This window comes from Pseudophryne corroboree, chromosome 4 (assembly GCF_028390025.1).
Source record: "Pseudophryne corroboree isolate aPseCor3 chromosome 4, aPseCor3.hap2, whole genome shotgun sequence".
NCBI lineage: Eukaryota > Metazoa > Chordata > Amphibia > Anura > Myobatrachidae > Pseudophryne > Pseudophryne corroboree.
Window position 1 is genome coordinate 477,895,853 of NC_086447.1, and position 12,137 is coordinate 477,907,989.

General features: G+C 45.2%; 1 protein-coding gene and 2 pseudogenes across 1 annotated transcript in view; 2 read left to right on the top strand and 1 right to left on the bottom strand.

The window, feature by feature from the left end:
• The window catches only part of LIN28B (lin-28 homolog B), a 239,243-nt gene that overhangs the window by 126,173 nt on the left and 100,933 nt on the right, over positions 1 to 12,137 (top strand). The gene's annotated exons all lie outside the window — the stretch shown is intronic.
• Positions 1,203 to 1,321, bottom strand: LOC134912700 (5S ribosomal RNA; annotated as a pseudogene).
• LOC134912733 (5S ribosomal RNA) lies at positions 2,495 to 2,613 on the top strand (annotated as a pseudogene).

Below are 12,137 nucleotides of genomic sequence, written 5' to 3' on the forward strand. Positions count from 1 at the left end.
ATAAAAATAAATAAAAGCAATGGCCCTAAGACAAGGAGCCAGCAATTAAGTGAGAAATCAATGGAACTAATTAAAAGATGTAAAAAAAATGCTGACTATTAATAGTTCAAGCTAATAAAAGACAGGAAAATGAATTCCTAACAGTATAAAATTGGAAGTAAGATCAACATAAAAATAGTACAAAAAAGGTTCTTAGCTTTTTGAGAGGGTATATATCATAACACCCAACGCGTTTCGTCCTCTCTGGACTTCATCAAGGGGTGGCATATGACTGGGACAGATCATCTATATATACCTAAGTAAATTAGGAAGTGATTGCTACATCACTTCCTGTCAATTAACAGATGTCAGATTAATCACTGCGTTTATACACATCAAAAACGAAGCTATAATAGCCTTGCAGCATGGTATCCCCATGCTATGTAAAACCGCTTTTGAATGGAGTCATTGTGTTTTAAAAGTCAGTTCAACACTTTGAAACTTATGATCCTGGACTTCCTGTCCGGATCGTGGGTGACGTCATGTCCGCCTCACTTCCGGCGTCCGGCAGCCCTCACTGCGCCTGCGCCGACCGCGGGTTAGATGGTGTTGGTATCGTACGTCGGCTGTGCATGCATTCTCCCATCAGAGGCAGGGAAGAGTTCACACAGCGGAGGCCATGTTCTTGAAGCATGTTCATCTCAGGCAACTGTTTGTGTGATCATGTGATCGCGGCGGACATCTTTGTTGTGACTTTTCATATTGAAAAATGCTCATTCGACCGAGAAAAAAGAAAGAAATGTGATTTTAAGACTACTGTGAATGCAAATATTAATATTAAATTCCACTGGTGCCCCTGATTAAGGAGTATTTGCATAGCATATATATGTGTATAATGGATATATATCCACTACTTGATATCACCGCATTAGGCACAGGGATAGTAAATAATTATAGTGTTTATAATAGAGGAGATTTGGTTATGAGGCTTAATAGTGCTGGTTTTTTGCAGTGTTGAAATCTGTATACAAAAACTGCATGGAAGCGGTGAGTAAAGACATTCATATATAGGAGTGAATCAGCGGCAGACACATTTCTTGGCGTGATGGAAAGACAATCAGGTGTTAACCTGGTTATTGGAATATATCAGCTTCTTTTTTATAGGCACCCACATTCCACGTAAGGAAATCAGTACAATATCCTCATAGCCCTTGCACACAAAGTTATTACAGCACCCAGTATTCCATGATGGTTCCCCATCTATGTACTAACTGGGCCCAGCACTGCTTGGCTTCCAAGATCGGACGGAGTTGGGCATCTCCAGTGCGGTATGGCAGTATAATTGGCATGTTTTTTTGGAGGTATCATAATGTGATTACGTGGTTGGGAAGTTAATCCAAATAGAAATAGCGACAGAGAGAGGACAGGTTAACATAATAGGAATAGGATGTAGTCGGCTTACGTTACAAAAAGGGGAAGCCCTCGTTGAAGCTATCAGGATGCAGGGTATTGAGTTCAAAAATCCAGTACATTTCCCTTTTTGATAAGCGGTTAGAGAGGTCTCCGCCTCTCTCGCCCAGTGACACTAGTTCGATGCCCTTGAAGGTTAGATCGTCCGGGTCCGAGTTGTGACAGGCATGGAAATGTTTCGATACTGCGTGTGTCAGTACTTTGTTTTTAATGTTCCTTATATGTTCCTGAATGCGGATTTCAAAGGTCTTTTCGTTTTACCTATGTACTTCATCCCACATGAGCACTCCAACATGTATATCACTGACACCGTATTACAGTTAATGAACTGCTTGATCTTATAGTCTTTCTCTCCGTTTGTTTTCTTAAAAGTTTTTCTTATGGGGTGTACGTAGCGGCATACATTGCAGCGGCATACATTGCAGCGGCATACATTGCAGCATGCTAAGGAACCCGGAAGTAAGATCAAGTATGCCTAAATGCGTTGGATGTTATAAATGCGGCCGCTGCAATGTATGCCGCTACGTACACCCCATAAGAAAAACTTTTAAGAAAACAAACGGAGAGAAAGACTATAAGATCAAGCAGTTCATTAACTGTAATACGGTGTCCGTGATATACATGTTGGAGTGCTCATGTGGGATGAAGTACATAGGTAAAACGAAAAGACCTTTGAAAATCCGCATTCAGGAACATATAAGGAACATTAAAAACAAAGTACTGACACACGCAGTATCGAAACATTTCCATGCCTGTCACAACTCGGACCCGGACGATCTAACCTTAAAGGGCATCGAACTAGTGTCACTGGGCGAGAGAGGCGGAGACCTCTCTAACCGCTTATCAAAAAGGGAAATGTACTGGATTTTTGAACTCAATACCCTGCATCCTGATAGCTTCAACGAGGGCTTCCCCTTTTTGTAACGTAAGCTGACTACATCCTATTCCTATAATGTTAACCTGTCCTCTCTCTGTCGCTATTTCTATTTGGGTTACCTTCCCAACCACGTAATCACATTATGATACCTCCAAAAAAACATGCCAAGTATACAGCCATACCGCACTGGAGATGCCCAACTCCGTCCGATCTTGGAAGCCAAGCAGTGCTGGGCCCAGTTAGTACATAGATGGGGAACCATCATGGAATACTGGGTGCTGTAATAACTTTGTGTGCAAGGGCTATGAGGATATTGTACTGATTTCCTTACGTGGAATGTGGGTGCCTATAAAAAAGAAGCTGATATATTCCAATAACCAGGTTAACACCTGATTGTCTTTCCATCACGCCAAGAAATGTGTCTGCCGCTGATTCACTCCTATATATGAATGTCTTTACTCACCGCTTCCATGCAGTTTTTGTATACAGATTTCAACACTGCAAAAAACCAGCACTATTAAGCCTCATAACCAAATCTCCTCTATTATAAACACTATAATTATTTACTATCCCTGTGCCTAATGCGGTGATATCAAGTAGTGGATATATATCCATTATACACATATATATGCTATGCAAATACTCCTTAATCAGGGGCACCAGTGGAATTTAATATTAATATTTGCATTCACAGTAGTCTTAAAATCACATTTCTTTCTTTTTTTCTCGGTCGAATGAGCATTTTTCAATATGAAAAGTCACAACAAAGATGGCCGCCATGATCACACAAACAGTTGCCTGAGATGAACATGCTTCAAGAACATGGCCGCCGCTGTGTGAACTCTTCCCTGCCTCTGATGGGAGAATGCATGCACAGCAGACGTACGATACCAATACCATCTAACCCGCGGTCGGCGCAGGCGCAGTGAGGGCTGCCGGACGCCGGAAGTGGGGCGGACGTGACGTCACCCACGATCCGGACAGGAAGTCCAGGATCATAAGTTTCAAAGTGTTGGAACTGACTTTTAAAACACAATAATGACTCCATTCAAAAGCGGTTTTACATAGCATGGGGATACCATGCTGCAAGGCTATTATAGCTTCGTTTTTGATGTGTATAAACGCAGTGATTAATCTGACATCTGTTAATTGACAGGAAGTGATGTAGCAATCACTTCCTCATTTACTTAGGTATATATAGATGATCTGTCCCAGTCATATGCCACCCCTTGATGAAGTCCAGAGAGGACGAAACGCGTTGGGCGTTATGATATATACCCTCTCAAAAAGCTAAGAACCTTTTTTGTACTATTTTTATGTTGATCTTACTTCCAATTTTATACTGTTAGGAATTCATTCTCCTGTCTTTTATTAGCTTGAACTATTAATAGTCAGCATTTTTTTACATCTTTTAATTAGTTCCATTGATTTCTCACTTAATTGCTGGCTCCTTGTCTTAGGGCCATTGCTTTTATTTATTTTTATTTACTTTTATGTTGGTGCTAATTACAGTTTATTAAATTTTTATAAGTTTTAAAAATTTTACTGAGTCTCCTCCAAATTATAAGACACCATTGGTCGCTGAAAATCACCTTATTCCTTCTTGCTCTTATATATATATATATATATATATATATATATATATATATATATATATATATATATATATATATATATATATATATATATATATATATATATATATATTCATACACAAACAGAAAACCCAGCACTCACCAAAGTAAGCTCACTTATCCTCAACAATTAAATAAATAAATAAATGATGGGGGTTTAGTTAGTGGATCGGCCAATGCATGAAAGCCTGCAAACCGATCGCCAAGGTACCCCACCTTCAAGCAGGTCCTACACTATCACAGAGTCTTAAAACCTGACTACTTCACTGATGTTGCACACATCATCTGCCTTCTAGATTTAATGTGCACCTGCCACACACTTTATGGCTTTTAAAGGTACACTAGTCACCTTACATTGGCTTAGCTAGATTGCTAAGGAACAGCTGAGACAGGTTCAGGATAATAGTCCACACATGGGTGCATGAGAAAGCTAGTGGCCACGGTTAATAAGAGTTAACCATAGATTAACCCCGTCATATAAATAAATAGAAAACCACAAATAAGGGTGGGGTGCATGTAGCCCATGACCACATCACTCCAGTACATACAAACACTAAACCCTGTGAGTGGTAAGTGCAGCTGTGTACCCCGCCTCTGGGGTGGCGATTGCTGTGTTACGTGCACCCCACCCTATGAGTGGTAAGTGCATAGCTGTACCCCGCTTCTGGGGTGGTGAGTGCTGTGGTTTTCTATTTGTGTGTGTTTGTGTATATATGTGTATATATGTGTGTGTGTGTGTGTGTGTGTGTGTGTGTGTGTATGTATATATATATATATATATATATATATATATATATATAAAACAAATACCCTCCCTCTGCGCTTTCACAAAAAAGATATGTGGAAACTGGATTAGGCTGCCAGATTCCGCTAAGTCCCTTGTTAGGAGGGACTACAAATCCATTTTCAAATCCATTCTCAATCTGAAGTCCTTGAACAAGCATGTGCAGATTTCCAAGTTTCGTATGGAAACGCTGCGCTCTATTGTTCTGGCCATGGAGCCTGGGAACTATATGGTCTCCCTGGACATACAGGATGCCTACCTACATATTCCTATTGCGGTATCTAATCAGCAGTACCTCAGGTTTGCGGTGGGCAACCCTCATTACCAATTTCGGGCGTTACCCTTTGGTTTGACAACGGCTCCGCGAGTTTTCACCAAACTTATGGCGGTCATGACTGCTACACTCCGCCGTCAAGGGGTCAACATCCTACCGGACGATTTGTTGATCCTGGCAAATTCCCCAGAACTTCTCCTGTGTCATCTCGATCTGACGGTCCAGTGCATGAAGGACCACGGGTGACTGATCACCTGGAAGAAATCCTCCCTGGTTCCTGCTCGGAGCATGTTACATCTGGGAACGTTATTGGACACTCGCAACCAATTGTTGTTCCTGTCCCAGGAGAAAGTCCTGAAGCTTCAGGACAGTGATTCAATGCTTCCTATCTTGTCCGCAAGTGTCGATACATTCAGCAATGCAAGTGTTGGGTCTCATGGTGTCGGCTTTCAACATGGTGGAGTATGCTCAATTCCACTCTCGCCCTCTGCAGAAGTTAATTCTGGCCAAGTGGGACGGCCTGCCTCACCCGATCAGATCTCACATGATCTCCGATACCGCCGCTTCCCAGGATGCTTCCTTTGGACGCCGGGTTCTTGTGCACGCTACAGTGCGTCCTCTCCCATAAGGAACTGCTTTAGGACATCCCCGATGTCAATCCTTGTGGAGCTCAGTGTACCCCGCAGCAGAAAACATGATTTATGGTAAGAACTTACCGTTGTTAAATCTCTTTCTGCAAGGTACACTGGGCTCCACAAGGCGCCCATCCTGACGCACTTAGTTTCTTTGGGTTGGTATTGGCATAGCCACTGACGCCCTCTCCTGCGGTGAGTGTGCGGTGTACTTGGCTACGAGCGGTTGTTGTCTCGGATACCTGCTACTGCATTGGGCTGGTTAACGAAACTGAGCTGCCTGTGCGTGGAGGCGGGGTTATAGAGGAGACTGCGCTGAGCATCTTGGGAACAGTCAAAAGCTTTGAGCCTGTTGGTGCCTCGGATCAAGATCCTACTGTACACCCCGATGTTAATCCTTGTGGAGCCCAGTGTACCTCGCAGAAAGAGATTTAACAACGGTAAGTTCTTACCATAAATCTCGTTTTCTTTCTCACAATCCACTAATATTTCGGATAATTCTTGCGATGAGGATGGGGAATATACTGATCCGTCTGACACAGTTGCTTCTGATGAGGAATCTACAACCCAGGTTGATGTTTCTGACCTGGTGGAGGCTATTAAGTTAATTCTTCAAATAGATGATGACATTGAGCCTACTACTGCATCTAAGAAACCTGATAAGTTCAAACGTCAGAAGGTTGCTAAGGTAGTCTTACCACATTCTGACCACTTAATTGACATACGTCAGGATTCCTGGTCGTCGCCAGGAAAGAAATTTTCCCTGTCTAAAAAAGATGCTAGCTCGTTAGACTATCCCTGCAGAGTTGAGTAACAGGGGGAGACTCCACTGCCAGTGGACTCTCATGTCTCCCGTCTTGTGGTGTCATCTACTCTGCCTGTCACCACTGTCGCCTCACTGTAGGAACCGATGGATAAGCATGTGGAGAGATGCCTGAAGTCTATTTACTCCCTCACTGGCGCTGTACATAGACCCACTATGGCAGCCTCCTGGGCTGCGAAAGGTATTGAAGCTGGGGTTCAGGCAATTGAGGATGAGCTGCCTCAGGATTTTTCTGACACTGCCAGACAATATCTGTCTTCTATTACAACAGCCTCCCACTATATTCAGGAGGCGGCCTCTGATGCAGATGTAACCGCGGCCAAGGCATCTACTACGTCCTTCCTGGCTCGTCGAATTATGTGGTTGAGGTCCTGGAAGGTGGACCTGGACTCCAAAAAGACCTTGGAGGTGCTTTGCAGCCTTTGCAGTTCGCCCAGGCCTGGTTAATGACCACTTCAGACGCCTGGGTGCGTGAAGTTGTTTCTCAATGGTACGTGATCTCTTTCAAGAGACGTCCCCCTCGGCAGTTTTGCACAACGGTTATGCCTGCGGATGCATTAAAAGCGTGAGCTCTACACTTGGTTGTACAATCCCTCCTGGATAAAGGAGTGGTATTGCCGGTACCTCTGTCTCAGAGAGGCAGGGGATACTATTCGATCCTGTTCTAGTTCCGAAGCCAAATGGGTCCTTCCGGCCTATACTCAACCTCAAATTCTTGAACAAATTTGTGAGAGTATCCAAATTCCGTGTGGAAACTCTGCGCTCTATAGTGCTGGCCATGGAACCCGGAGACTATATGGTAACCCTGGACGTGCAGGGTGCTTATTTACACATACCTATTGCCATGTCGCATCAGCAATATCTGTGGTTTGCTATTGGCAACCTACATTATCAATTCCAGGCACTGCCTTTTTGATTGGCCACGGCCCCTCGGATCTTCACCAAGGTCATGGTCGTGATGACTGCTCTTCGCCGCCGTCGGGGATTCAGGATCCTGCTGTATCTGGACGACTAGCTGATCCTGGCGAGCTCCCAAGACGTTCTCCTCAGTCATCTGGATCTGACGGTCCAATTCCTACAAGCCCACGGGTGGCTCATTAACTGGAAAAAGTCCTCACTGGTCTGGTTGGTGCATGGTGCACCTGGGGCAATACTTGACACAACCAACAACCAACGATATTTTTTGTCTGCAGAGAAAGTCCCGAAACTTCAGGACCGGATCAGATATTTCCTCTCTTGCCCATGAGTGTCGATACACTCAGGAATGCAAGTACTAGGCCTCATGGTGTCTGCTTTCGACATGGTAGAGTACGCTCAATTTCATTCCCGCCCTCTGCAGAGATTAATCCTTTCCAAATGGGATGGCCTGCCTCATTGGATCAAGTCTCAAATGATCTCCTTGACTCCGGAGGTTCGTCTGTCACTGAGCTGGTGACTACAGTACCAACAGTTCAGCAGGGGCCGTCCCTTCTGGATCTCCAACTGGGTCCTCCTGACAACGGAGCCAGTCTGCGGGGTTGGGGCGCGGTTTTGGAACAACACTCTATCCAGGGTCAGTGGACTCGGGAAAAATCTCTCCTCCTAAACATTCTGGAATTGCGGGCAGTGTTTAATGCGTTGACACTGGCCCTGCCTCTAGTACAGAACAGATGTCATACATAAATCATCAAGGTGGCACTCGAAGCCGCATGGCAATGCTGGAAGTATCAAAATGCCTCCGTTGGGCGGATCGCCATCTGCCAGCAATATCAGCAGTGTTCATTCCCGGAGTCCTCAACTGGGGAAACGGATTTCCTCAGTCATTAGGACGTTCATGCCGGAGAGAGTGGAGTCTTCACCTGGAAGTCTTTCAACTCCTAGAGGACAAGTGGGTCCTACCAAATGTAGACCTGATGGCGTCTCAACACAATCGCAAGGTACCTGTCTTCGGATCAAGGACAAGGGATCCTCAAGCAGCGTTCGTGGATGCACTGGCAGTTCATGGAACTTTCGGCTGCCATACGTGTTCCCTCCAATGTCACTCCTGCCCAGGGTACTGCAGAAGTTCAAGCAGGAAAGAGGAATACTACTTCTAGTCGCTCCAGCGTGGCCCAGACGGCATTGGTTCTCAGACATGCATGGTCTCTCGATACAGCGTCCTCTACTACTTCCTCAACGCCCATATCTCCTTCAGGGCCCTTGTGTGTACCTGGACCTGGCCAGACTGGCTTTGACGGCGTGGCTGTTGAAGCTTCACTCCTGAGGGCCAAGGGATTCTCTGAGGCGTTTATTCAAACTATGTTGAAAGCCCGTAAACCGGCTTCTGCACTGATTTATCATAGGGTCTGGAATTCTTACTTCACCTGGTATGCTGGTAAGAATTATGATGCATATACTTTCAAAACTTTCAGACACCTGGCTTTTTTGCAACAGGGCCTGGACTTAGACCTTCGTCTGGCCTCCCACAAGGTTCATATTTCTGCCTTATCGGTGTGGTTTCAGAGGAAAATTGCGTCTCGACCTGACGTTCATACTTTCACTCAGGGTGTTTTACGGATTCAGCCTCCCTATGTCCCTCCGGTGGCTCCATGGGATCTGTCTACCCATTTTGTACTTTTTTGGTTTTCATAAACGTGGCTGGCCTGCGAATAAGCAAACCATGGCCAGATGGATTAGAATGGTGATTGCACAATGCGCAGGCTGGACTCCCAGCTCCTGCTGCTATCAAAGCCCATTCTACCCGGTCTGTTGGACATTCTTGGGCGGCCCGCCATGGTGCGTCCACTGAACAATTGTGCAAGGCGGCTACGTGGTCCTCTGTGAACACGTTCATCAGGTTCTATGCCTTTGATACTTCCGCCTCCCAGGATGCTTCCTTTGGACCCTGGGTTCTTGTACCCACTACAGTGCGTCCCCTCCCATGATGAACTGCTTTAGGACATCCCCATGTTATGCCCTGTGGAATACCAGTGTACCCCGCTGCAGAAAGAGTTTTATAGTAGACTTACCATAGTTAAATCTTTCTGCGAGGTACACTGGATTCCACAAGGCGCCCACCCTGACGCACCTAGCTTCTTTGGGTTTGTATGGCATTAGCCGCTAGTCCCTTCTCCTGTCATGAGAATGTGGTTCTATGTGACTAACATCTACCGTCTCTTTTACCTGCTACTGCATTGGACTGGTTAACAAAACTGAGCTCCAGTGCCTGGAGGCAGGGTTATAGAGGAGGCGGTGCAATGCATCCTGGGAACAGTCAAAGCTTTAGGCGGTTGGTTCCTCGGCACAAGATCCAACTCTACACCCCCTATGTTATTCCCTGTGGAATATATATTATAATAAATATATAGTCTTTCACAGGATATAGTGTTTTGTATTTTTCTCTGTATTTCAGTCACCATATACCACTTAAATCCTCTGTTTGTGTTCTGCATATGCAGTCACACTCCACAGGGGTTTTTTGTCCGGTACTGTGTCAGGCTATATTGCAGACCCTCCAACATGACCCGCCCCACTAGGTAAATAATGCTCTGTTTCTGGACTTCCCTCTTAATTTATGATTTCCATCACCTGCGTTGAACTAGCTAAATGATAAGAAAGCTGTTTCTTCACAGGTGATGGCAATAATAAATTAAGAGGGAAGTCCAGAAACAGAGCATTTTGTACCTAGTGGGGCGGGTCATGTTGGAGGGTATGATATTGTACTGTTATGCCCTAAGGCTACATTTCCATATCATGTCTGCTACACAGGGCGGGAAATCCATGGCTGGTCCTGCATCATGCAGTGCTGACGCTGCAGATTTATCTGAGGAAAATATTCCAGCTGAGGGTCCAGGTACTGGGGGTTCTGTACCCCTCAGTCAGTCTGCAGCACCGGTGGCTCACTAAGACCCACATTGGGCTGCTTTTTATAAATTACTGACTACGCTAGTAACGAGACTTATGCCCCCTGTGGGACCTCCTGTGCCATTACAGCCAAATATTGTCCCTGTAGTTAATCCTCCATGGGCGGATACTCTGTCAACTCAGTTACAGCAATTAAATCAGTCTTTGGTTAAACAAAAGCCTAACACTAACCGTCCTAGGACCAAAGGGTCATCTAAGCGGGCCATTTCTTCCTCACCATCCACTTATGTTTCGGATACTTCATCCAATGAATATGGGGTATATACTGACCCATCAGACACTGATGCAGATGCTTCTGATGAGGAATCTACAATACAGGTTGATGTTCCTGACCTATTGGAGACTATCAAACTGATTCTTCAGATTGATGATGAAACTGACCCTCCAGATATGTCTAAGAAACCTGTAAGTTCAAACGTCAGAAGGTAACTAAATTAGTTTTGCCACATTCTGACCATTTAGTTGACATATGTCAGGAATCCTGGGAATCTCCAGCAAAGAAATTCTCCCTGTCTAAAAAGATGCTAGCTCATTATCCCCTCTCTGCAGAGTTAAGTAAGAATTGGGAAACACCACCACCGGTGAACTCGCATGTAGCTCGTCTTGTCTTCTACTCTGCCTGTCACTACCGTCACCTCTCTGAAGGTACCGACGGATAAGCGTGTGGAGGGTTGCTTGAAGTTTATTTATCAGTGGGATATTCTCATTATTGAGATTGTGTGTTAGTCCCTGAATTGAGTCCTCTCTCTTGTAAATACTGTTTGAAAAAAGCTAATTTAATGTGTCCGCTATGTCATTATAATTTTTGATTAAGACTCCCTACTTGTCTTTTAAATGGCCTATACCAGTGATGGCTAACCTTGACACTCCAGCTGTTGTTGAACTACACATCCCAGCATGCCCTACTACAGTTTTGCTATTTGGCCATGCTAAAACTGATGCAGGGCATGCCGGGATGTGTAGTTCAACAACAGCTGGAGTGTCAAGGTTAGCCATCACTGGCCTATACTCTCCTTCTTTAATCTCTTGCTATTGATGTATTTAAATAATTTTTTGGGATTCGCTTTGCTTTCCATTGCTACTAGTTTTTCAGTTTCTATTTCTCTAACGTCCTAGTGGATGCTGGGGACTCCGTAAGAACCATCGGGAATAGACGGCCTCCGCAGGAGACAGGGCACTTTAAGAAAGAATTTGGATACTGGTGTGCTCTGGCTCCTCCCTCTATGTCCCTCCTCCAGACCTCAGTTTGAATCTGTGCCCGGACGAGCTGGGTGCTACTTAGTGAGCTCTCCTGAGCTTGCTAGAAAGAAAGTATTTTGTTAGGTTTTTTTATTTTCAGAGAGATCTGCTGGCAACAGACTCTCTGCTACGTGGGACTGAGGGGAGAGAAGCAGCCCTACTCACCGAAGATAGGTCCTGCTTCTTAGGCTACTGGACACCATTAGCTCCAGGGGGATCGTACACAGGATCGCACCCTTGGTCGTCCGATCCCGGAGCCGCGCCGCCGTCCCCCTCGCAGAGCCAGAAGTCAGAAGCCGGTGTCTGAAGCAAGAAGACGTCGAAATCGGCGGCAGAAGACTCCAGTCTTCATATGAGGTAGCGCACAGCACTGCAGCTGTGCGCCATTGCTCCCACACTAACCCACACACTCCGGTCACTGTATGGTGCAGGGCGCAGGGGGGGGGGCGCCCTGGGCAGCAATTAAGAACCTCTTGGCAAAAAGCAGCATATATACAGTTGGGCACTGTATATATGCATGAGCCCCCGCCATTATTTTTACAC